The sequence below is a fragment of the Protopterus annectens genome, chromosome 5.part0, assembly GCF_019279795.1.
Source record: "Protopterus annectens isolate FY-2018-M chromosome 5.part0, PAN1.0, whole genome shotgun sequence".
NCBI lineage: Eukaryota > Metazoa > Chordata > Ceratodontiformes > Protopteridae > Protopterus > Protopterus annectens.
Window position 1 is genome coordinate 1,627,033,739 of NC_056735.1, and position 27,306 is coordinate 1,627,061,044.

Here is a 27,306-nt window from a genome sequence, read left to right on the forward strand (position 1 = left end):
CTCTTCACCCAGAAGCAGACGCAAAGTGTCAGGGGGTGCAGTGCACAGATACTGATCAGTTTTAAGTGCAACACTGGCACTCAGAAAAGCCGATACTGCAGTCACTGTAAGAACTGAAATACTTTTTTATGCACAAACTGACAACATGCAGCAGCTGTTTGTTGCAAATGGTTAACTATATAGTTTAAAAAGTATAGACTTTTTTTGTGCTCCGAAAGTCTGAGGGCCGCGGCTGTAAAAGAACTGACTTTTCGTTCTCATTAGATCAGGACGGTCAGAAGTGGATCAAAAACAATGGACTTTTTTCTTTTCTTTTTTCCTCCACCAAAGTAAGATGAGCATAGATGTTGAAGAAATGGGCTTGGCTTGCTCCTTAATTAAGAAAAGGAGCGCCAGAGAGAGAACATTTTTTTCTGCTCCACAACTTAGTGGTAAGCCACACCTCTGTCTGCATCAATGAGCTGAATTGCTCTGAAACAGTATTGGCTGATTCACAGTCATCCAAATACCCAACATGGCAAAATGGGAATTTGTACAACTATGAATCTCCCCACTCCCACTGCGCAGCTGGAGTAAGCATGCTACGGAGCACCTACCACTTATGCAACTATGTAGCATAAGTACTAAGAAAACTGCACACATGCACAGATACTGACCTCTAGTCCAAGGACACGCACATACAATAGCCATTCAAGCACAGAAACTCATTGACCCACTCATACAGTCCAAATGCTCCTCCTTCACACACAGGCACACATGTATACATACACTCTTATATTTACACCCTCGTTCACATACAGCACAACCTACTCCAGTTACCTATGAGGGTAAAATTGGTTCTGATTCAGCCTGAACACATTCCTACCACTGAAAGGCACAGCTGTACATCACAAGAATGCTGTGGACAATTACATCTTTGGATCCAAGCCCTTACCCAGTACTTGTACAGTTTGGGCATATACGAATCCCATAGTAAGTAATTGGGCTACATACCAGCATGGTCATTTACACTGAGTCTGCCCAAAGACTGCCACATTAACACGTGGCCATCCAAGCCTCATTATCTAATGCATACAGTGGGTAGTTCTAGTCATGGGGGGGGTATGCAAAAGGGAGCAGTCCTGCCAGTTATACAAAAGAGCTTGCACTCACCATGCATGCTTCAAAACTAACTATGCTACTATGACTTAGTTGTCATTTTTTTCACAGATGGTAACTTCTGCTGTCTGAGTGATGGAGTTGTGGGCAAAGAACAAAACTGGATTCAGACAAACATCGGCCACTAATAATCATAATAGTACTAATGTGGATTTAAACATACAGGTAAAAAAACAATGAAAACTGCTTTGTGAAGAGAAAAACAAAACTACTTACCAGTTCAGCACAATTCTTCTGTAAGCATATGGATGTCAGGTTTGGCCATGCTCACTGTTTATAGTGCAAAGCAGCACAAAAAACTGTGTTTGTCCATGTTACAGTTTGGCAGTCCAATCACTCATCTTTTCTAGCAAAGAAAAAAAAAGTAAGTATGCACACAATTTAGCTGGTTTATTTGAACATGTTTTATCGCATTATGTGAAATGTGTCACACCAGATAGCAAAATATATAGAGTAATATGACAAGACTGACTTTAAATTATCACATTATATTTAAAGACTGAAACAGCAACTTAACACATACACAATCCATCAAACTTGCCTTGGGGCTTGGTTTTATCATTGTAAAAGCAAACATGACCCTTTCTTACGTAACTTATCTGTAATGAGACCATTCTCCTTGCGGTCTTTAAATGGGTTTGGCACATCATAACTTTGAGAAATACTCATGAAAGGAATTTTCTGAACACATGCCTAATTGTTAATGGACTCTAATGGCATGCCTTAGGTCACACTACTACGCTACATTTCACAACACTGCCAGGATTCATAACATGGAGGGAAAGCAACAGCAAACTCCCCATCTGCCAGTAAATCACTACAAATACCAAAACAATATTTCCTGTGCTGAGGACCAGAATCTTTTCAAACTGCTCCTGAGGATACAGACAAGCACTAGTAAAGCATTAGTTATTCAGAATGTACAGAGCTCACACAGGTTAAAAGAAGAAAATTAGTTGCTGCTATTGAAAATCCGCTGCCTTAGTCTACATCAGAGAATGCTGAAATCTGTCAGAGAATTACCATCACAAGAGATCTTTAAAGTTTCCTTTTCTCAACAACAGAGGCCTGTTTAAATAAATCTAAGTCTCAGAATCTTTTGAAGGATATCCTGACAGTTCCATAACTTGCTATTTTACCTACTGTTCTGTCTTATTTGTGCATTATATGTGGGGAAATGACAAAATGAAGAAAATAAACTTTTATGATGAAGAGGGTAATCACTTAAGCAGTCAAAAACACTTATGTACCCCATATTGCAAAAAAAAAAAAAAGGGCAGTGACTTGGTCTGCCATGCTGACAAATAAAATTGTGGTTACAATAATGCCTCCAGAACTTCTAACCAGCCCAAGTCCACCAGGGGCTTCTGAATGTCACCTAATTGCATGCAAAAGAAGTGAGAAGACCTGTTCCGATTTCCCCACAATGTTAGAAAGGTCACTCAGTACACAAGATGTGAAGTGCAAGGAGTACCCTTTAGATAACAGATTCCAGTACATAACACACCAATATCCTTCTAAACAGCAAAAAGTACAGTTTTGTACCTACCATAAATGTAGATGTTCGAGGATCCCCATTGCTGCAGTCCTTACTATTGGGTAGTCCGCTGTCCAGTCGGCCCGAATACCAGAGTATATGGCTGGCGTCGGTCAGGGCGTGGACTGACGTCAGTACGTCAGGGTACTAATGCGCATGACCGACGTCATATCCTCAGTCTTTTCTTGCCCCAGATGTCAGAAGACCCTAAAAAGACAAGGCCCAAAATACCTGCACCAAAAATATGTACAATATATACAAGAATATATACAAAATATCAGCATGTAACCTCACCTACACAACCACCCCTAAACACAGAGGGGAAGGAGGGAGGGTAAATTGGACTGCAGCAATGGGGATCCTCGAACATCTACATTTATGGTAGGTACAAAACTGTACTATGTTCTTCGTTCCCCATTGCTGCAGTCCTTACTATTGGGTAGAATCCCAAAGCAGAGGTAAGGGAGGCTGGCAAATCATAAAGAAGCAGGAGCTGACAACATGCCTTGCAAAACAGCTGTGGCAAAACCAGCCCTAGACTTAGAGTAGATAGGAAGGTGATAATGCTTAGAGAAAGTATGCACTGAACTCCAAGTAGCTGCTTCAATATATCCTTAGTTGCCACCCCCCTTAGAAATGCTGTTGAAGTGGCAGTAGCTCTAGTGGAATGCGGCCTAATCCCAGCTGGAATCTCCTTGCCATGATGGGAATAACAAAATGCAATGCAAAAGCCAATCCACCTAGAAATAGTTTGTTTTGACACAGGCTTGCCCTGCGAACTCAAAGCAAAAGAAACAAACAACTGCTGAGACTGCCTAAAATCCTTAGTCCTGCTTAAATAATAACGCAATTGCCTGTGTACATCTAAAGTGTGCAAAATCTTTTCCCCTTTATTTTGGGGGTCTGCATAAAAAGTAGGCAAATGAATAGTTTGGTTTAAAGCCACACTAGAAACCACCTTAGGCATAAAGGAAGGATTAGTACGTAATGATACCCTATCCTTATGGAAAATCAAAAAGGGCTCTACTGCCATAAGGGCCTGCAACTCAGACACCCTTCTTGCAGAAGTAATAGCCAACAGAAAAGCAGTCTTCCATGACAAGTATTTCAATTCAGCAGTAGCCGCAGGCTCAAAAGGGTGTAGAGTAAGTTTTTCCAACACAAAATTGAGGTCCCAAGCAGGAGTAGGAGCTCTATTGGGGGTCTTATATTCTTTGCCCCTCTAAGAAACTGCTTGAACAAAGGATGAAAACAATGGTGGGTCACAATCATAGTGAGCTGAAATTGCTGCAGCATGAATCTTAATGGAAGAGAAGGACAAACCTTTGTCCAATAACTCAGTAAGATATTGAAGAGCCACACTCAAATTAGGCTCAGAAATCTCCAAATTCTTTGCTGTACTCCAAAATAAAAATCTCTTCCATTTTTCTGCGTACACTTTCCTTGTACTAGGTCTTCTAGCTTCCATAATCACATTTAAAACTTGTTGAGGAAGTTGAGACCTGCTGTGTTTCAACACAGAATATGCCAGGCTGTTAGATGAAGAGAGTGAAGCTTGACATTGAGCAGATGACCGTCCTTCTGAGATAACAGATGAGGAATCAGAGGTAAAGGCCATGGAGGCTTCCTTACCAGACTCCGTAGTAGTGGGTACCAGTGTTGCGAGGCCAATCTGGAGCTATCAAAATCATCCTTGGCCTGTCTTGTCTGACCTTTAATAGTACCTTTGGAAGAAGAGGCAGAGGAGGAAAGGCATACACATGAAGGTTTTCCAACTGAAAGACAGAGCATCCACTTTCCAAGCTGTGTGATGAAACCCCTTTGTGCAATACTTTGGCAGCTGGTGGTTTAGTGGAGAAGCGAACAGATCTATGTCTGGAGTTCCCCATGACACTGTCAATTTTTGAAATACATGAAGATCCAGTTTCCACTCGTGGGGATCCATGATTTGTCTGCTTAACACATCTGCTAAGGAGTTCTGTGCTCCGGCAGAAACCTTGCCCTGAAGAGTTAGTTGCAAGCTTAGCGCAGTCTCCCATAAAATCATTGCTTGCCTGCATAGAGGATAAGAATGTGTTCCCCCTTGCTTGTTGATGTACCACATGACAGTTGTGTTGTCTGTTAGAATCAACACCTGCCCTGGAAGAAGTAACTCCTTGAAAGCCATTAATGCAAACTGGACTGCTAACATCTCCTTCATGTTGATATGTAGATGCTGTAGTCTGGCAGGCCACTTGTCTTGTATCCACTTTCCATTTAGATGAGCTCCCCAAGCAATGTCCGAGGCATCTGTCGTTAAAATCTGACTCGCCTCTGGCGGGTCACAGAGAGTCCCTTGTTTAGGTGACATTCCTGAGCCCACCACAAAAATTCTTTTTGAAGGCAAGGTATTATTTGAATGACAGTGTCCAAATCCTGGCAGTGCTGTGTCCATACATTTTGAGATACCATTGTAGCTTCCTCATATGCAGTTTGGCATTGGGAAGCACCAGAATACAAGATGCCATGAACCCTAATGCTTGAAGGACTGTCCTTGCAGTCAGCACGGACTGATGAGATAGTTGATGGAAGTAAAGTGATAGACTCTTTTGTTTGTCCGGGGTTAATATGGCCATCTGGGCTGCTGTATTCAGTCTCACACCCAGAAAGCACATGTCTTGAGAGGGTACTAGACTGGACTTTATTTCGTTCACAGAATACCCTAGGCATCTTAGCACTGCTATAACATATTCCAGATGCTGTAGAAGGTCTTCCTTTTCTTGAGCCAGAATCAGGCAGTCGTCCAAGTAAGAATAGATTTGAATTCCTTGTAGCCTGAAGTAAGCTATCACTGGAGCCAGAACCTTTGTGAATACTCTGGGCGCAGTAGATAAGCCAAAGGGCAATGCAGAGAACTGATAATGAGAATTTCCAGCTCGATAACGCAGATACATCCTGCAACTTAGCCTTATAGGCACATGAAGGTAAGCTTCCTTGAGATCTAAAGTTACCATCCAGTGATCTTTGCCCAGCAGAGGTAAAAGCTGTTGTAACGTCAACATCTTGAACTTGGGAATGTCCAGATAAGTGTTGAGGAGAGATAAATCCAAATTGGTCTCCACGTGTTCCCTTCTTTGGTACTAGGAACAGGCGAGAATAAAATCCTAGGCCCCTTTCTGATACAGGGACTGGCTGAATGGCCCCATCTGGAGTAACTGAGAAATTTGCTTGTGAGCCTCTTTTTCTTTGTGGAGGAGGAACGTCTGGCATGCCTTTGAAAGGAGGCATTGTATGGAAATAAAACCTGTAACCGTGGTGAATGATATCCAACACCCATCTGTCTTGAGTAATTAAATCCCAATTTCCTTTGAAAGGAGACAGTCTTCCTCCCAAAGGAGCTACCAGGCGAGAATCTACTGGTAGCTGAAAGGCAGGTCATTGGGTCTGTTTACGAAAGGACTGACCCCTGCCCTCACCAGAAGTCTGAGCAGGTGAACTCCCTGTTCTAGGCCTAAAAGAACCTTGAGCTCTGCCCCTACCACGTCTAGACCTACCCCTAGACTGGGAATCATAAGCAGGATATGTCCACCCCTTAGCAGGCCAATTTCTACTAAACTTCGGTGGCTGCACCTGCAAAAATCTTTAACAGTTTGCATAGACTTAGCTTTGTCCTCCATTTTCTTTAAAACTGCTTCCACAGGCGAACCAAACAACACATCAGACTGTAAAGGAGCATCCAAAATCCTTGTCTTAACATGCTCAGCTAAATTCTGATCCCTCAACCAGGCATGCCTGCGAAGAACAGAACTAGTGGCAGCCACCCTCGAGGAGGCCTGTACAGCATCAAAACCACATTACAAAGAATGCTTACCCAACTTGTTCAGACACATGAACCAAATCCAGCAACTCTTTACACTCAATACCTTCCGCCAAAGCATCCACCTTAGATTTCAATTGTGAAAGGAGATAATTTTGATATTTTAGCATGTGAAACTGACAATTCAACGCTCTCATGGCTAGAGTGGAAGAAGTATACACTTTCTTTCCCCACCTATCCAAAGCCCTTGCCTCTTTATCAGTGGGAACAGGATTTTTAACCACAGAGGCCTTAACACCTTTAGGCCCCTGAGAAACAGTTTCTGGGTCCGCCCTAGGACTCTTAAACAAATACTTATGAGCTTCAGGCACCCTATAGTACCTATCGGGTTTAACAGGAGCAGGAGGCAAAGAGTCAGGGTTCAGGGAAGCCTCTGCAAAACATCTTCCACCACATTCAACACAGGAGGTATAGCTAAGGGCCTATGCTGGGGTAAAACAAGAATTCCCTAAGCCTTTTCCTGGAATCAGAGTAATCCTGGCCTTCCCATTTAAAGTGCTCCCTCATGGAATGCAGAGTCTCTGAAAATGAAAAATCCTCAGGAGGAGAAGCTGTAGGAGTGGAATCATCCACATCAGAATCAGAATAAGGAGGAAACTCCTGCAAATCTTCCCAGAAGACTCAGAAGCCTCTGAACACTGTTCAAAACTATCAAACTCCGGTTCCACCTGGGCCTCTTATCAGGAGGGCATAGAACCTCTAATAATAGTACTAATGTGGATTTAAACATACAGGTAAAAAAACAATGAAAACTGCTTTGTGAAGAGAAAAACAAAACTACTTACCAGTTCAGCACAATTCTTCTGTAAGCATATGGATGTCAGGTTTGGCCATGCTCACTGTTTATAGTGCAAAGCAGCACAAAAAACTGTGTTTGTCCATGTTACAGTTTGGCAGTCCAATCACTCATCTTTTCTAGCAAAGAAAAAAAAAGTAAGTATGCACACAATTTAGCTGGTTTATTTGAACATGTTTTATCGCATTATGTGAAATGTGTCACACCAGATAGCAAAATATACAGAGTAATATGACAAGACTGACTTTAAATTATCACATTATATTTAAAGACTGAAACAGCATCTTAACACATACACAATCCATCAAACTTGCCTTGGGGCTTGGTTTTATCATTGTAAAAGCAAACATGACCCTTTCTTACGTAACTTATCTGTAATGAGACCATTCTCCTTGCGGTCTTTAAATGGGTTTGGCACATCATAACTTTGAGAAATACTCATGAAAGGAATTTTCTGAACACATGCCTAATTGTTAATGGACTCTAATGGCATGCCTTAGGTCACACTACTACGCTACATTTCACAACACTGCCAGGATTCATAACATGGAGGGAAAGCAACAGCAAACTCCCCATCTGCCAGTAAATCACTACAAATACCAAAACAATATTTCCTGTGCTGAGGACCAGAATCTTTTCAAACTGCTCCTGAGGATACAGACAAGCACTAGTAAAGCATTAGTTATTCAGAATGTACAGAGCTCACACAGGTTAAAAGAAGAAAATTAGTTGCTGCTATTGAAAATCCGCTGCCTTAGTCTACATCAGAGAATGCTGAAATCTGTCAGAGAATTACCATCACAAGAGATCTTTAAAGTTTCCTTTTCTCAACAACAGAGGCCTGTTTAAATAAATCTAAGTCTCAGAATCTTTTGAAGGATATCCTGACAGTTCCATAACTTGCTATTTTACCTACTGTTCTGTCTTATTTGTGCATTATATGTGGGGAAATGACAAAATGAAGAAAATAAACTTTTATGATGAAGAGGGTAATCACTTAAGCAGTCAAAAACACTTATGTACCCCATATTGCAAAAAAAAAAAAAAGGGCAGTGACTTGGTCTGCCATGCTGACAAATAAAATTGTGGTTACAATAATGCCTCCAGAACTTCTAACCAGCCCAAGTCCACCAGGGGCTTCTGAATGTCACCTAATTGCATGCAAAAGAAGTGAGAAGACCTGTTCTGATTTCCCCACAATGTTAGAAAGGTCACTCAGTACACAAGATGTGAAGTGCAAGGAGTACCCTTTAGATAACAGATTCCAGTACATAACACACCAATATCCTTCTAAACAGCAAAACAGACAAGAAGCGGCAGAACCTACGCTCATGCTCAGCACCTCACAACAAATACAACTAAGCAGAAAACTAACCAAGGAGGCACAACCCTTTTTTTGTTAAACAATTTTACCTCCCAGCACTATAATAATTGTAACTATTCCGTAGATCAGAGGCACTTGGTCATATACACTCAGTTGACAGGATGTCAGTGGAGGCATAAAAAACGTTTATGGCTGCATGTATGAGAGCTTCCCCTGACTGGCTGTTGCCTTTATATGGTACTGGGCACATCTGTCCCTCCTAAACAGGAACAAATGGGCTGTGCCTGATCAGAGATGGCTTGACAATCAGCAAGCATTGGGCAAAAAGTCAAAGAAAAAATAAGCTCAGGCTTAAGCTTAAGTTTATTATGCAGGCTGAAACAACTGTACATGCCAACGAAGGAACTACCTAGTAATGTTGGTGTGACTGTTCCTTATCTGGTTGTTTGGAATCAGTTAAAATTGTGCAGCAGGATATCTTTGGCACAGTACTGTTGCTTAACCTTCCCCAAAATAATTAGGGGGGTTTCTCTCTGCAAATTAGTGTTTGTTTTTAGCAAGTGTGGAACCTCCACAAACATTACAAAACAGTTTTTCCCTAGTTCTGCTGCACTACAAATATAATTTTGCCCCCATTCCTTGGAAAAGGCATGCAGATCTCCATCTGCAGATTAGCAACCCTCCCCCAAACCTCCAGTCATCCCTCACCCAAAACACTATGATCCTCGGTCACCAAAGGTGAGAGAGGATCCTTTGCAAAAACACCAAACTATATTTAATTACAACACTTTGCAATACATTTAAGAGTTCCTGAAACTGCTGCTTTCACCATTTATCTCAGTTGTGTCTCCGCTTCCAACTACAAACACTCCCCAAGTCCACAGACAATTAATAATGCAAGCCAGTTTGCTTTAACGCCGCATCTCCTTATTCATGGCAATGAACTCCTCAGCTATTCTCAAAGTCTTGTTATCGTAGATGGGGGTGTCAGATTGTGTGCCAGAAGAATGAAAGTCTCTGTACCATCTCAATAAGCCATCTACTGCCATACAGAGAAGGAAATTCTGAGTGTAATGAGTGTCATCACAAAACACTAACAAATGAGCAAACCGTAAAACAAAAAAATCCACTGGTCACTCGACTAGTATTTCATTTTTATTTCAGCATCTAGTATCTCGGCTATTTACCTTTTCAGGATATGACATCACAAAATTTTTAACTGCTTTTATACAGGAAAGAACCCAGTTAACCACATAATTAATCAATCAAATATTATTTAATAGTTAATAAATATTTAATAAATTATCTATTTAATACAATTAGTTTTCCAAATATAAAATTGTCAATAACTTAGAATAACTTGGACTGAAATACATAAATTAACTTCCTGATTCAAACTCCTAGGACATAAAGTTCTATAATTCAAAATCATTTTCACCTCTAATTCCCTTAATTCTTTCCTGTATAAAAAACACAAGAAATGTTTTGATGTCATACACCGAGAAGGCAAATAGCCGAGGTACCAAATGGAGTGACCAGTGGATTTTATTTGTTTTTTGATTTAATGAACGTTACTCTGCACCTTCTCAATAAGACACCTACTGCCATACACAGGAGGCCTGCTAGTTTACAAAATAGCTGCAAATTACACCTGGCTTGTCTCTTTCTGTTGAGGCAATGTCAGCAGAAGTACAGTTGTGTACACTTACCATAAATGTAGATGTTCGAGTGTATTCACTGTTGCAGTCATTAAATTTGGGTTATCTGCCTGCAGGTAGCCCTCAACCAGCCTTAATATCAATGTCTTGGATCCCTGTGCCGGATGCTGTCTCACATGCAGCCGACGCCATTCCATCAGTTTTTCTTGCCCCAGATGTCAGGTGCCCCCATAATGGGAAGCAATTCTATGTTAGATGACACCTCCAACAAAAAGCAAATACACCAGAAAGTAGAAATACACTAAACAAGAAGAAAGGTATAGCCAAGAGAAGAGTCAGGGGGCTGGAGGGAGGGTTACCAGGACTGCAACAGTGAATACACTCGAACATCTACATTTATGGTAAGTGCACACAACTGTACTATGTTCTTCATGTTTCACTGTTGCAGTCATTACATTTGGGTTGATTTCCAAAGCTGAGGAAGTTAGAGAGCATTAGGACCAGCTATTACGCCCTGCAAGACTGCAGTGGCAAAACCAGCTCTGGATTTAGAAAAAATAGGCATGTGGTAATGCTTGGTGAAGGTATGTACAGAGCTCCAGGTAGCAGCTTCTAGGATGTCCCTGGTAGGGACCCCTCTGAGAAAGGCTGTAGAGGTAGATGCAGCTCTGGTGGAATGTGATCTTATCCCCTGTGGGGTAGGTTTTCCATGGTGCTTAAAGCAGAAATGATTGCAATGGGCTATCCACTTAGAAATGGTTTGCTTTGAAATGGCCTTCCCCTCTGCCCCTGCAGCAAAGCCAACTAGCAGCTGTTCAGATTTTCTGAGAGGCTTAGTCCTGTCCAAATAAAATCTAAGTTGTCTGTGCACATCCAAAGAGTGCAGTATTCGTTCCCCTTTGTTTTATGGATTTGGGAAAAAAACAGGCAAATGAATGGACTGATTAAGGGCCACACTAGACACCACCTTGGGCATAAAAGAAGGATTGGTCTACAGGGACATCCTGTCTGCATGGAAGATGAAGGGCTCCACTGCCATGAGGGCCTGTAATTCAGACACTCTTCTTGCTGAAGTGATGGCTAGAAGGAAGGCTGTTTTCCAAGAAAGGAATTTTAACTCTGTAGTTGCAGCTGGCTCAAAAGGAGGTAGAGTGAGCTTTTCCAATACAAAGTTGAGGTCCCAGGCTGAAGTAGGGGCTCTCCTGGGTGGTCTTAAATTTTTGGCCCCTCTGAGGAATTGCTTTAGCAGGGGGTGAGAGAAGAGGGGTGGCTCAGTATTATAATGTGCGGAGATGGCAGAGGCATGAATTTTAACTGACGAGAAGGAAAGGCCCTTGTGGAGCATCTCTGTTAAGTACTGAAGAATATGCGGTAAGCTGGACACCACTGTGCCCATCCCTTGAGTCTGGCTCTAGGAACAGTATCTTTTCCACTTCTCAACATAGGATTTTCTATTACTAGGCCTCCTTGCCTCCAGAATGACATCTAGCACCTGCTTACATAGGGATGCTATTGGAGAGCTCAGGGAATTAGCCAGGCTGCAAGGTTCAGAGTTTGAAGCTGAGGGTGCAGAATCTGGCCCTCCTGCTGGGGCAGCAGGGAAAGGTCTGAGGCAGGTGCCATGGTTCCAGCAGTGACATACTGCGCAAGAGGGGGTACCAGTGCTGGCGTGGCCAGTCTGGTGCAATAAGTATTGTCCTTGGTTTGTCCTGTTTGATCTTTAGCAGAACTTTCAAGAGGAGAGGCAGAGGGGGAAAGGCATAAACTGAGAGGCTTTCCCATGTGAAGGACAGGGCATCCACTTTCCAAGCTTGACTGTGGGTCATCCTTGTGCAGAATCTGTCCAATTGGTAGTTCTGAGGGGAGGCAAACAGGTATATCTCTGGATTCCTCCATTTGTTTCTCAAAAGGTTGAATATCTTTGGGTCCAGTTTCCACTCATGTGGGTCCATAAGATTTCTGCTTAGGTCAACTGCCAGTGAATTTAGCTTGCCTGGCAGGAATTGAGCTTGTAGGTGCACTTGGTAGCTCAAGGCTGTGTTCCACAGAGCCATGGCTAGTCTGCAGGGAGGGTACGAATGGGTTCCCCCCTGCCTGTTTATGTACCACATAACAGTGGTGTTGTCTGTCTTTACCAATAATTGTCCTGGAAGAATGTGGTCCTTGAAGGCTGTCAGGGAATTCTGTACAGCTAACATTTCTTTTTGATTGATACGCAGGTGCATCTGACTCGGGTTCCATTTGCCCTGAATGCACTGTCCTGCCAAGTGAGCCCCCCATGCATAGTCTGATGTGTCTGTTGTTAGGGTTTGGGCAGCAGGGGGTACAGTGAATGGGAGCCCCTTGTTGTGGTAGCAGGCCTCTGCCCACCAAAGGAACTCTGTAAGCGCCAGTTAAACAAGGTTAACGTTTTTCTGGCTCCGCCAAGTCTGCTCTTCAAATTTTCCCTTAAGGAAGCTCTACTCTTAGTATAACCAGACTTCTCACTGTCTTATAAGCCTAGCACTTGTTCTCAATACTTCTCTACTAAGTAAGCACTCTCGTACTAAGTAAAGCACTACATCTACTTACCACCCCTGTGAATACCCATTTCCCTTAAAGGTATACCACTCCCGTATACTGTTCTAGCATGTCGAGTGGTAGATTACTGGTGTCGTCTCCAGTTCAGCTGGTCAATCTGGGCATCTTGAGACAATGCTACAATTGTCTCATGTACACAGACAACCCTCTCCTCCTCCCAACAAACACAAATACATGTGAGAGATGCAACTATATAGCCAAACTGGAGGCTGAACTCTCTCAACCAAGGGCTGGCATGACCAGACAGGAGGAGATGGCAACCACACACACAACAATCCCAGTCCCACATAGACCTACCACAACTGCAAACCAAACACATAAAAACACAAAGACATACTCAGAGGCTCTAATAAAAAACTTACCAAAACAACAGAGGCTCCCAAAGCAGGCATCCAAAAATCCACCCCCTCAAAACAAAACACATGCAACACATACTTCAATAAATCAGTGTGACGACCAATCGCAGCCCTTAAGGCCAAACACCTTGCCTGATACACTAGTAATAGGTGACTCCATAGTCAGACACACTGATGTCCTACTGACCAGGCTGAACAAGGAGAAGGTGACTGTGAGCTGTCTATCGGGGGCTAGGATCCGCCACATAACACATGCACTCAGGTCACTCCAAAGCAAGTACAAATATGACTCCGTCATTGTCCATGCTGGTGTGAATGACCTGAGACGTACCTCCCTGGACTACATGAAAAGAGACATAGAGGAGCTCTCCGATTATGTAGCCCAGGCTGGTATGACCCTGACCCTGAACAGCATCTTGCCCTCACCAAGAATGATACCACAATACAAAGACAAGGTGATCAGCTTTAACAATTGGCTCGAGTACTGGTGTCATTCTAAGGGGATCCAATGTCTGTCTGCCTGGGATGATATGTTGGACAAGCCACGCTGCTTCGCAAGGGATGGCTTACACCTGTCACCACTGGGCTTCCGGATATTGGCAAAGGCTCTTGCCACCCCCATAGTGCCTTTTTTAGGCAAGAACCACGAAAATGAAGAATAAACTTATTAAACAAAAAAAACAGGTACCAACTGCAGACCAAATAAACGTTTTACAAAAAACCTTTACTTTGTATTGTAAGCGCTTTCATGCAGACAATCTCCGCACTTCTTCAGACAAAGTTACAAACATGTGGTACGCATTATATATACTCTACATGAATAATTGATTAATTAAACAATTTAGGACAATTAATTTTATAACAATCAAGATTCACTTATTTTCTTATAAAAAGTTCCTAAAACCAAGTTTAAAATAAACTATAATAATACACAAAGAAAATATAATAATAATAATAATGATGATGGTAATAGCCTTAAATCTAACACCTTCTCCTATATGTAAATTTCGAATATTATTCTGTTTATTACCAGTTTTTAAAGGATAAATTTTCCCAATGTTTTTCCAAATGTTTCTAAACAGGTTTCCTGACTTATAAATATCATTTAAAACAACAAGATGAATAATTTATCTCAAAAGAGCTCTAAGTTTTAAGAGACGTTTAATCGAACAAGTCTCATTGAGACCTGGAAAAACTTGTGCATTTGTCTTGAGTTGCCATAGCAACTCTTGTTCTTCTAGCAGCAAGTTCCAAGGACCACCTCTTGGATCTTTTTTAATTTGCTGAACCACTAAAAATAAAAATTTATGGTCTCTATTCCCTGAAATATGTTTCGCCAAAGCGTTAATGATGTTGTTCTTGGCAATAGCGTATAAATGTTCATATATGCGTTGCGTAAGTGGGCGTTCGGTTTTGCCAAAATAGAAGACATTACATGATTGGCAGATTGCTACATAAACCACACCCTCTGTTTGACAGTTATATTTATCGTTAATGTAGTATTTTTCTCCTTTAATATAGAATGTGGAACCGGTTTGAATGTGCTTGCAATAATTGCAATGTCCACATTTAAACATCCCTTTCTTGGTTTTGTGTTGCTGCAAGGGACATTCCAATAATGTTTTGAGAGATGGTGTTCTTTTGAAGACCACTAAAGGTTTTGAACCTAAGATTTCACTACATTGGGAATCCTGCAAAATTAATTCCCAGTTTATATTCAGAATATTTCTAAATTCTAATATGTGTTCGTTATATTGGGTAGATAAACAGGATTTGTAATTTATAAAATTATTATTAATAACTTCCAAATCAGGTCTCTCGTTAGACAATGTTGTACTTAAATCGTGCACTTGCATGACAGTGTTGTGATGTAGTAAAAGTGGTGCTAGTAAACCATTGTGACGTTTTTGTTGTACTTCCTTCGTCACATTGTCTAAAAGCTTACTAGGATACCCTCTATTTAAAAACATTTGTTTTAGAAGTGCACATTCTTCATAAAACAAATGATCCTCTGAACACATACGTGAGGCACGAACCAGTTGACCTTTCACAATGCCTCTTTTTTGGAAATAAGGATGGTTACTAGTAAAATGTAAAAGTGAATTACTGTACAATTCTTTTCTGTAGATGTTAGTAACAAAACATTTCTTAAGTAGATCTTTACTAATTGAAATGTCTAAAAAGTTAATTGATTCACTTTCCAAAACAAAAGAAGAATCCAAAAAGGCAGTGAAGGAATTCATACTTTGCATTAGGTTCTTTACTTGATCGTCACTTCCATTAACAATCATAAAAATGTCGTCTTGGTACCGAGCGTACCAAACGACTATTTGTTTAAATGCACTGTTATTGAACAGGTAAGTGCGTTCCCAGAACGCCATGACTGAGTTTGCGAATGTGCCACCACATGGGGAGCCCATCGCTACCCCGGTCTTTTGTAAGTAAATTTTATTTTTAAACAAAAAATAATTATTGTTCAGCACTAGTTCCAACAATATGATAATCAAATCAATATCTGTGCCATCAAGGTGCTTAAACAAAAGGAAGTCTCTGACCCATTCAAGACCAATGTCCTGTGGGATAACGGTGTACAGATTCGTAACATCTGCCGTGATAAACTTATACTCATCTTGAAAGGGAATTGTATTAAGATTTTTTAGTACATGCCACGAGTCGATACAAATCTGTGGCTCTGTCTTCAAAATTCCTTTCAATTTGTTATCCACCCATTTTGCGCAGGCATATGTAATCGATTGCCTGCCATCAATAATGGGTCTAAAGGCAAGGTTGTTCAGTCCTTTATGGAGTTTAGGAACTCCAAACATAACAGGAGTACGGGGAGCTACCATATCCAAATAATGGTATAAGTCTGAAGTAAGACTTCCATCTATGAATAAATCATTTGGAGTATTCTTAATTTTCAACAGAGCTTGATTAAGCTCGTTTCTGGAAATAACTTCATAGTTGTCTGAAGACAACATAGATTCCATGTGTCTATTGTAATCATCCTCGTACATCAGGACTGCACACCCGCCTTTGTCGGGTTTCATAACCCTTATCTGATGACTTTTAACTGATTTAATCATATCTTTAACAATGATATCTCTTTTGTAAGTGTTTTTAAATTTATTATGCAAGCCCCTCAAATGCATTTCGGAGACCTTTTCAAATGCTGCTAGATGGTTATTAAGCGGTGGATTGTATATACTTGGTACCCTTTCGTCGTTTAGAATAACATTACTACCCCTAAACAACACGTTTAAATTCAACTTTCTTGGTGGTCCTTGGAACTTGCTGCTAGAAGAACAAGAGTTGCTATGGCAACTCAAGACAAATGCACAAGTTTTTCCAGGTCTCAATGAGACTTGTTCGATTAAATGTCTCTTAAAACTTAGAGCTCTTTTGAGATAAATTATTCATCTTGCTGTTTTAAATGATATTTATAAGTCAGGATACCTGTTTAGAAACATTTGGAAAAACATTGGGGAAATTTTTATCCTTTAAAAACTGGTAATAAACAGAATAATATTTGAAATTTACATATAGGAGAAGGTGTTAGATTTAAGGCTATTACCATCATCATTATTATTATTATTATATTTTCTTTGTGTACTATTATAGTTTATTTTAAACTTGGTTTTAGGAACTTTTTATACGAAAATTAGTGAATCTTGATTGTTATAAAATTAATTGTCCTAAATTGTTTAATTAATCAATTATTCATGTAGAGTATATATAATGCGTACCACATGTTTGTAACTTTGTCTGAAGAAGTGCGGAGATTGTCTGCATGAAAGCGCTTACAATACAAAGTAAAGGTTTTTTGTAAAACGTTTATTTGGTCTGCAGTTGGTACCTGTTTTTTTTTTTTTTTTTCTTTTTTAGGCAAGGCTCAAAAGACAAACCCACCTCCTTAGAAAACAAAAATGGAAAAAAACTAAGGGTAATGCTGCTCAACGCCAGAAGTCTAAATCTCAAAATGCAGGCACTTGGTACACTCCTCAGCATGGAGAACATAGACGTCTGTGCAGTAACTGAAACCTGGTTCAAGGCTCCTGAGAGCACCCCAGTGCTGCCAGGCTATACCTCGTATCATGCTTTTCGGCCCCAAAACCCGGGCCGAACCACAAAGGGAGGGGGAGTGTCCATATTCATAAAGGACACCCACACCTCCAGGTTAGTAGCAACACATGAAGCAACAGAGACCATACAGGTGCAACTAACCATAGGCAAAACTGCTATACAACTGGTAGCATGTTACAGACCACCCTCCCAACCTCAAGAACCCCACTCAGCCTTCCTGAAGACATTGGAGGATATGAATGTATCACAAAATACCATCATACTGGGAGAATTCAACTACACAAACATAGATTGGGTACATTATTCTAGCCCTAATACCCTAGCCCAAAGGTTCCTGGAATTCATAAATTCAAATGCACTGGAACAACTAGTCACCTCTCCCACTAGGGGAGATAATATACTAGACCTGATCATCACAAACATGGGGACAAAATGCTCCACACCGGAAGTATACCCCTCACTAGTGAGATCTGACCACAAACTAATCACCCTGGATATACATATCCCACCTCCACCCCCAGCATAAAAGACCACAGTGAAAAACTTCTCAAAAGCAGACTTCACTCTTCTTAAGAAGGAGATGGTATCCTTTAAGCCCATTGTGCCAGTGGATACCACATCCGGCAATGCCGAATCCTTCACAAATGCTTTCTATGGACATATCCAAGAATGCATGGATCATGCAATCCCAAACAAATCCAAGTCCCTCTCCACCAAATGTAAGCGTCCTGTCTGGTGGACCTCAGCCATAAACAAATTGTATAACAAAAGAAGGAAGCTACTGCACGTCAGAGCGAAATCCCATGAAGGGAAGACGTCTCTGATCAACATTAGCAGAAAACTACGTTCTCTCATAAAAACATCCAAGGCAAACTGAGAGAAAAATCGCTAAGGACACTAAAGATAACCACAAAGCCTTCTTCAGCTATGTTAGAAACCTGGGCGGAAACCCTCAGATATGCTCAGAGTTGGTTCACAACAACAAAAAATACATTGAACCCACAGATATTGCTAACATTCTGGCTGACAGGTTCAGTGCAAATTTCTCGCCTCCTTCACCCCCAAAAGAAGAAATACTTATCCCAGCTGAATGTAATCTCCCTGTCATCTCAGATGTCCAAGTGAGAACCGCCCTAAACAAAGCAAAAACACAGCATCAATGGGACCTGACGGTATCCCGGGGTGCGTGTTACGTGAACTCCAAGAGGAGCTAAACCCACACATAAAAATGCTATTTAACCTTAGCCTTACTTTGGGATATGTACCTGTACACTGGCGTACAGCAACAGTGGTCCCACTCCACAAGGGGGTGCCTCTACAGACCCTGGAAACTACCGCCCCATAAGCTTAACTAGCCTGGTCTGCAAAGCTATGGAAAGAATCATTATGGAACTCATAAACAGAGACATAGGGGACCTACAGACACTTGACCCCACCCAGTTCGGCTTTGTGAAGGGCAGATCCTGCCTTTTAAATCTGGTTGACTTTTTCAAAACAGTCACTAAAGCCATTGATGAGGGCAAAGCAGTCCATACAGCATACCTGGACTTGGCTAAAGCCTTCGACACAATATCTCACTCAGGCATCATAGATAAGCTAAACAGCTTAAAAGTAAACCCCTATGTCACTAGATGGGTTGCAAACTGGCTAAAGGACAGAACCCATAAAGTTAAAATCGCTGGAGCAATGTCAGACTCAAAGCCAGTCACAAGTGGTGTCCCTCAGGGATCTGTCCTGGGACCCCTCTTGTTCAGCATTTATTTCTCAGATGTTAAAGCAAACATGGGAGGGCTGTGGCTGACAAAGTTTGCAGATGACTGTAAACTAGGAGCCATAGTCGATACACCAGCAGACACACACATCCTACAAAAAGGCCTCAGTGAAACGGACAACTGGTGCCGTAGTCACGGCCTTAAACTAAATGCCAAAAAAAGTATAGTCATCCCTTTTGGAAAAAACAAAGTACCCACAAATTATCACATAGACAGCAACCCACTGAGTACGGAAAAAGTAATCAGAGACCTGGGGACCCAAGTAGACGGCGACCTCTCATTTGACACCCACGTTGCCAAAGAGGTTAGAAAAACATTCTACCTTGCACACCTCATCATGAAGGGATTCACATCCAGATCCAAGGATGTCATTGTACCCCTATATTCCTCCCTCATCAGACCCATGATTGAGTACAATGCCCCATTTGGTATGTACCTCACCCGGTACTTGCAACAGCTGGAGAGACCACAGAAGTACCTCACCAAAAGGATCAAGGGTCTCCAACATATGTCTTATTCAGCCAGACTAAAGAAACTTCAGCTCTATTCAGTGGCACACCGCCTGCTCAGGGGCGATCTCTGCCTGACGTACAAGGCCATGTCCAATCAGGATTTGATGGACATGCTCCACCTCAAAAAATCCAAATCCATCAGGACCACGAGAGCTAAAGACTTAAACCTCGGCACAAGTATGAATAGGACATGCTGGAGGGATAGATTCATAACCCAGAGGCTTCCCATGCTCTGGAACAGGATCCCAGTTCGTATTAGGTAGAGCCCCTCACTGACTCTCTTCAAGAGAAATCTTGATGAGTGGATGGGAGATCGAAAGTTTTCCCCAGGGGTCACATCTGTGTCAATGCTTGACAGGGGCACAGTAAACTAATTCTATTATATAAGGGGACCTTCATTGTGTCACTACTAGACAGAGGCACAGTATTCTACATTTATTCTGTACATTCTTGTGCCATTTCATGGGGTGGCAAAAGCCACATCACTATGGCTAGGCTTACAAATGCCCCAGGGCAGATAGCCTAGTATTATACTATGAAACTATGAAACTATACAAGGAATGATAGGAATCATTCATAGGCTTTTTAGATACCATTGTAGTTTACTCATATGCAGTCTTGCATATGAAATTAGTAGAATGCAAGAGGCCATGAACCCCAGGGCTTGCAGGACTTTCCTTGCAGATAGCTGGGTCTTTGTGGCCAGTAGTTTGAAGTAGGCTGTCAAACAAACTTGTTTCTTTGGTGTGAGGTAAGCCACCTGGGAAGTTGTGTTCAAGCTTGCCACCAAGAATACAATTTGTTGGCAGGGTACTAGATGAGATTTCTTTTTGTTTATGGTGTACCCCAGTGAGGTTAGAAGTTTCTTTACGAATGCCAGATGTTGTAATAGCAAGTCCTGGCTTTCTGCCTGAATCAGACAATCGTCCAAGTATGGCTATATCTGAATATTTTTTTACCTGCAAAATGCAATGACTAGACACTTTGTGAATACCCTGGGCGCAGCAGATAAGCCAAAGGGAAGTGCAGGGAACTGATAGTGCATGGAGCCTGCTCTGAAGCGTAGGTATTTCCTGCAAGATTCCCTTATTGGAATGTGCAGGTAAGCTTCCTTTAAGTCTAAGGTTGCCAACCAGGCATCTTTGCCTAGCATAGGAAGCAGCTGCTGAAGAGTTAGCATTTTGAATTTTGGGATTACCAAAAAGGTGTTTAGAATAGAGAGGTCCAGGATAGGATGCCAGGAGCTGTCTGTTCTGGGTACCAGGAAAAGTGTTGAGTAACTACCTTGTCCCCTTTCTTTTACTGGGACAGGTTGAACAGCCCTGATACTTAGAAGAGAGAGAACCTGCTGTTGGGCCTCTGCCCACTGGTTTGGGGGTAGGTCTGGCCAACCGTTTGGGGTTGGTAAGGTGTGGAAGTGGAATCTGTATCCTTGGAAAACTATATTTAAAAGCCATTTGTCCTGGGTAATGAGTTCCCAGTTTTTTGCATGCAGGGCAAGCTTTCCTCCTAAGGGAGCAGGCAGTTAAGCAGGGCTTGGAAGGTTTAAGGTTAAGTCATTGTGACATTTTTCCATAGGGGGGTGTCTTATTACTTCCAGCTTTGGAAGTGAGAGCCCCCTACTGCTTAGGCCTGTGAGAACCTTGAGAACCTTGAGACTGTAGCCTAGGTGGTCTGCTGTTCCTGGGTTTGGACTGAGAAGGCCTGCAAGAGACAGGAAAGGACCAGTTCTTAGAAGGCCAATGCCTATTAAATCTGGGAGGCTGTACTTGCAAGAAATCTTTAACAGTTTGGCTAGATTTAGCTTTTTCCTCCATCTTTTTAAGAACAACTTCTGCTTTGTTGCCAAACAGGCGGTCTTGGTTTAAGGGAGCATCCAGTAATTTAGCTTTAACATGATCTGGCAAATTTTGCTCCTTAAGCCAAGCATGCCTTCTAAGAACAGACCCAGTGACAGCAGTCCTGCAAGATGCTTCTAAAGAGTCAAAACCACATTGCAAAGTATGTTTACCAACTTGTTCAGCAGATTGCATTAAATCCTGTAATTCTTTATTTTCAGCACAGTCAGGAATCAACATAATTTTCTTTTTAAGTAGTCCCATAATATGCTGCTGATACTTTAACATATGAAACTGGCAGTTTAAGGCCCTAATGGCCAAAGTAGCAGAAGTGTATACCTTCTTATCCAATCTGTCCAGAACCCTGGAATCTCAATAAGAGGGGGTAGGGTTTTGGCAGTATTAGCCTTAATGCCTTTAGGTCCTTGAGAAATGGTCTGGATCTGCAGTAGGATTCTTGAAGAGGAACTTGTGAGAGTCAGGTACTTTGTAATACCTGTCAGGTTTCCTGGGAGCTGGAGGTAAAGTGTCTGGGGCCAGGCTAGATTCCAAGAAAGCATCATCTACAATGTCCAGGACAGGAGGCATAGCTAAAGGCCTGTGTTGAGGGAGGAGTAAGAATTCCCTAAGCCTTTTTTGGAGTCAGAGTAATCCTGGCTTTCCCAGTGGAAATGCTTCCTAAGAGTGTGCAAGGTTTCACCAAAAGAAAAATCTTCTGGAGGGGAAGCAGAGGGAATGGAATCCTCTGCATCAGAATCCTCATAGGTAGATAAGGGCAAATCCTGGTAATCAGAAGAAACAGAAATTTCCTGACCAGAAGAATCAGAAGGAAAACAGTTCTAGGTCTCTCAGAGGGTGAAGGCTGGCTTCCCCTAATTAAAGTAATAAGGTCTTCAGCCATTCTAATCGTTTGTTTTTTAGGAAATGTGATTTATGGCCCATTACCCCCTCTGTAAAACAGTATCTTCTCAGATCTGTTTTATGTTCTCTTCTTATAACTATCACACATGACCCCTTCCCCTTCTTCTGTCATTCATCTTCAACTATAAGCCTCCTACCTGCCAAATGACAGTATAGCATATCTACCCCATACTTCCCCCCTGATATCTAATACTCCAGTATATTCCAGTATGCATTTTCCAAGCTCATCTTTGTTACCATTTTGGTCAGCCTGAACTGCAGGCTCAACAATAACATAAAATCCTTTCGTCTGACTGACCAGCAAAGCTGGCCACTGTGCTCCACATATAGCCTTATCAGCAGCCCATATGACTGGAGATTGCTGTAGGCAGTTCTGTAACTTATTCCCCTATGAAAATACCCCACCATCTTGCTGATCTTCACTACAGCCCCTTAACCTCAAACTATTATTCAATCCCAAGACTGATCTCATCACCACCCCAGACTATATACATACTGCTGGAATTACCATATCTTTTTTTTTTATTTTATAACAGAAAATTTCTAACACTGACCGGGGGAGGAGGGGGCGAGTGAGCACACAAGTCTAGTGAGGGCATCAGCTACACAAAGATAAGAAAAGCATTTAGTGTTACTTGTTAGGTCCAGTAACAGTTCATAAAATTACATCCATGACCTTGCAACTAGCAAAGATCAATGCACATTATTTAAATACCATGATCAGTGCGCCTTAATTAGTAGTAAAGAATCCTGGATTCAAAACATTTTTCCCTTTTTTATATTTTACAGATATTCTAAGAGAGTTACAAAATGTACATAAACCATCTATAGCATAGTAATCATAACCGTCAATATTTTGCAATTGTAATACCTGTCTACTATAAGGATAATTATCTTATTCTTGTACCCATAGTTATACTTAAGAATATCAAGCTGCCAAACAATGTGTGTGTGTGTGTGTGTGTGTGTGTGTGTGTGTGTGTGTGTGTGTGTGTGTGTGTGTGTTTGCTCTTTCTCATGCTTTGCATAAGCAACCTAGTCCATATGAAAGACATCCTCAAGTGATTTTTGTACTAGCTGAAACGTTAAATAATCTTCGTCTACAGCCATGGGAAGTCTTGGATCAGTATTTTTAATCAACTAATAAAATATGCCAATTATAAAAATTAAAGGTGACTATCCTGTTCTGTCCATGCCATTCAAAAAATATAGCTCCTCCTTTTTACTTACTACTATCTTAAATGTAATAAAGTCAGTTTACATCTTATCAAGATCACACAGCTCATTACTCATAATTGCTCAAGTTTTCACCATCTATTTATTAGTTTTTGACAACACTCCCAAAATTGCCTACCTTCCTTTCTTCAGTCTCCTCCAGTGCTAAAGAAGGGGTAGGAAGACCCACAAGACAAAAACAGTACAAAAGACCCAGGCAAACTATATGTCAATGCTATCATGCACAGACAACACATTTCCTGCTAAAGTACAGGCCTATAAAATATACACAACTTTAACCTAAACTGATTCAAAGAGGACAATTCAAATTTGTATGCAACAGAGTGTAGGCAACCGTTGGTACCTAGCTTGTTTTTATAACTGAAAAAAGGAAACCGATGATACTCACATGCAGGCAATATTTTACTTATTAGAAAAACATTTGAAACAATCACCTTGGAATTCACTTTTGCCCTCAGTCTCCTGAGCTGTTCACAAGTGATGCACAAGAACCAGCAAATACATTTGTGTGTGACAGTATAAACTTTAGTAGGGGCAGTTCCCTAGGATGTCCATTCTCATCAGCATTATTTATACTGGTTATCAAAGAGTTTGCTTTAAAAGTCAAAAATGAACTAGAGATGGTTTTTCATGAAAGAAAAGCTAGGTTTCTGGTTTAGAGTATTTGCTGATAATCTTATGTGAATAGCAGAAACTGTAGACAAGATCCTGCCAAGACTGTTAAAGATATGATAGCAGTTTTGAATGTGTTCAAAGATAGACATGCGGATACTTGTAGAGAGAAACAAGAGATATATGACCAATTTTAAGTTTAATAATAGCAAACATCCTTAAAGAAATAACTGAAAAAAAATATTCAGAAAACTGAAGGCAAAATCTTACTGTTAAGACAAAAGTTTGAAATCAATACTCTGGCAGGGAAATTTCATATAATTAAGGTTATGATTTGATTATTTTGTATCTAATAAGGCATTTAACTCATTCCCATACTCATGATAGAGCACTTAATATAAAGACCAAGATTCTGAAATATGAATAAACTTTAACAAGAGTAAGAACAACTTACAGCAGGTTGATTACATTAAAATGGGGAAAAGGGTGCCACACTTGCCCACTATACACATCTGCTTTTATCTTCCTTCCTCAAGGCTTCTACTTGTGTTTTAGAGGTTGGGAGGTTGGCATAACGGTTAAGGGGTTTACCTCATAAACACAAAGTACAGGGTTTGAGTATTGCCTTCATAGAGAAAACTGTCTAAGCATAAAAATGTCCTGCAAGGGCAGCTAGTCTAGTAATCAACTATGAACATACATAGAACAAATTCAATGAGTTAAGTTAAACAAAGAGGGTACCCTGAGAATGTATTCTATGGAATTAGGCTGAATAAAAGTACATTTACTCAACAAGGGTTACTTAACACTGATGGTTCTTGGACTGGAAAGATGCTTAAGGAAAAGAGGAAGTATAAAGTTGGAAATAAAGAGCAAGTGTAACTCGGGAGAAATGGAATAATGTTAGAAAATGTAGAGGTACAACAATTTATGCTGACTTACTGAAGTGAAAAAATATCAACACTACACAGACATTACTTGAAAGCATAAAAAATGAAATATTCATGTAACAATTACAGACAGAGGAAAGGCATGGGACAGATGTTATTCCTTAGAAACATGGAAATACATTTGGGATCAAGAGATAAAACTATTACATAGGTGTTTTTTTTAACCCCTTAAAGAATGTTTAGGAAAAAGGGACACCAAGTGCTGGAGATCTAATTTCCCTAAGGTGGACAATGCATACATTTTATTAATATGAAATATATTTAGGAGAAGGCATACAACCCATAGGATATAGCATTCTCAAACTGTAATTTTGAGGTCTCATTTCTAAATTCAAATATCTGTCCAAAATCACTGGTATCTTCCTGAAGAAATTTAACCTTATTCTTCCTGTTCAAATTATACATTTGCAAATCCATCTTCATATGTCATGTTAAATAAATACAAACTGTAATACAAGTTGCTGCAACCATTTCAAAATTAACTGATCGCTACCTTTTAAATCTATGTCCTCTGCTGCAATTCAAAATGTCTGCATTTCATCTGTTATCTCATCCATTTCTGAAATGAATATATGCACTCAAGGAGCAGGAAAAGAAGGGAAGTTTCCTTCTAGCTGGGTGGCCTTATTTTGACAATGGCCATTCTGTCCAGAAGCAAGGTGTCCCAGTGCATGAAATTCTGTGGGATGCAACAAACAGATACGAAGACATATTAATAATAGATTCTCCACCTGACAAACTTGATTGTTAAGTGAAGTTATCTTGTTAAGGTATCTTAGAAAGCTACTTCCAGCTATCACAGTATGGTGGGTGTCAGAGCTGTGAAATCAGTCCTGACTGTTAAATGTTTATGGGTTCAGATCATATTCCACTACTGACTTATTAGAAGGCACAGCCACAAATTTAGGGAAGATTGTACTTCTAGAAATTTTCTTACCAGGTTTCCCTCTTTTTTCAGTGCTTGAAAATAAAAGTAAAGGAAAAACAAAAAGAAGAAAGTACATATTTTTTTACATATTTAACTTTTTTTGCAGACAGCATAATACTACATTGTTGCTGCCTATTTCTGCCAGTAGCAATCAATATTTAATTGTAAAGAATTTTAACACTCAGTCACTCAACAGGGATTTGTAGCAAACAAAACTTATCAGCAAAATTACAAGTTCCTAATGTACATTAGAATACTTCTGTTAAAAAGTTGAAATAGTCATCTTCTATTGTGATCTTAAAAAAGTTATAGCAGTTCCTGCTATATTGTTTGCTGCACATTCACAGACATCTTAAAGCTAAAAGGACACAAAAGTGAAACAATTTCAGTAATATCTCGTGTTTAACAACAGAACTGTGGATGTAGTTTTCCAATATAAACAATTATCCCAAAATATTTTTATTTTTTATTTTTAGCTGTGCGTCATCACAAGAAGATCAGACACCAGGCACTCAATCAATGTTACTGTTGTCATCTGACTAATACCACCTGGAGTCACTGCTACGGTGTGAAGTTACAACAGAAACAAATACAAGAGAAGAAACTGGAAACTCTTCTAAGCCTGTAAACCCACCTCAGAGTAAGGCACCATCAGGTCAGAGATATGGCAAAATGTAATGATTACTCACTTTTAGTATTTATAACAATAATCTGCGGTAGTGGTGCTGCGGTAGCGTTGTCACCTCTCAGCAAGACATTGTCTCGTTCGATTCTCAGCTAGAGCATCTTCTGTGTGGAGGCATGCGTGAATGGGTGTGCCTTCGTTGAAGGTTGTGCGTCAGGGCTGGTAACTCGGCACGTAAAAATCCACTACCAAATATTAGAGGACCGGAGTTCTGCTGTGGTGACCCCTAACCGGGATAAGCCGAAAGACACAACAAGTATGTATAACAATAATGCCTGTGCCATACTTAGAACATTTTTCTGTTATTAAAAATAATGGTAAGCAGAACGGGCTCACTTATTGTGCAGGATTCCGCTTGGGAAAAGCAGCAGTCTGTGTCTTCATACACTATTTTATTTACTTATTTGTTTATTTACATTTGTTGACCGGGAGTGTCCAACTGAATGTAGGTCCATTTTCTGCGGAGGCCCGGGAAGAAAAGCTCCACAGTTAAAATAAATGGAC

General features: G+C 40.7%; 1 protein-coding gene and 1 long non-coding RNA gene across 6 annotated transcripts in view; both read right to left on the minus strand.

Moving 5' to 3' along the window:
- The window catches only part of TIAM1 (TIAM Rac1 associated GEF 1), a 2,502,716-nt gene extending 2,501,216 nt beyond the window's left edge, over positions 1-1,500 (minus strand). For all 4 annotated transcript variants that reach the window (XM_044071404.1, XM_044071407.1, XM_044071408.1 and 1 more), the window contains exon 1: positions 1,375-1,500. The gene's annotated coding sequence lies outside the window, so the exon portion shown is untranslated. The remainder of the gene's footprint in view (positions 1-1,374) is intronic.
- A 5,838-nt stretch (positions 1,501-7,338) lies between these two features.
- Positions 7,339-27,306, minus strand: part of LOC122801800 — a 1,337,717-nt gene continuing 1,317,749 nt past the window's right edge. The window contains exons 5-6 of one of the 2 annotated variants that reach the window (XR_006364806.1): positions 25,683-25,868; positions 7,339-7,466 (exon numbers count right to left, since the gene is read on the minus strand). This is a non-coding gene — a long non-coding RNA (uncharacterized LOC122801800). The remainder of the gene's footprint in view (positions 7,467-25,682; positions 25,869-27,306) is intronic. The other variant, XR_006364805.1, reaches the window with a different exon arrangement.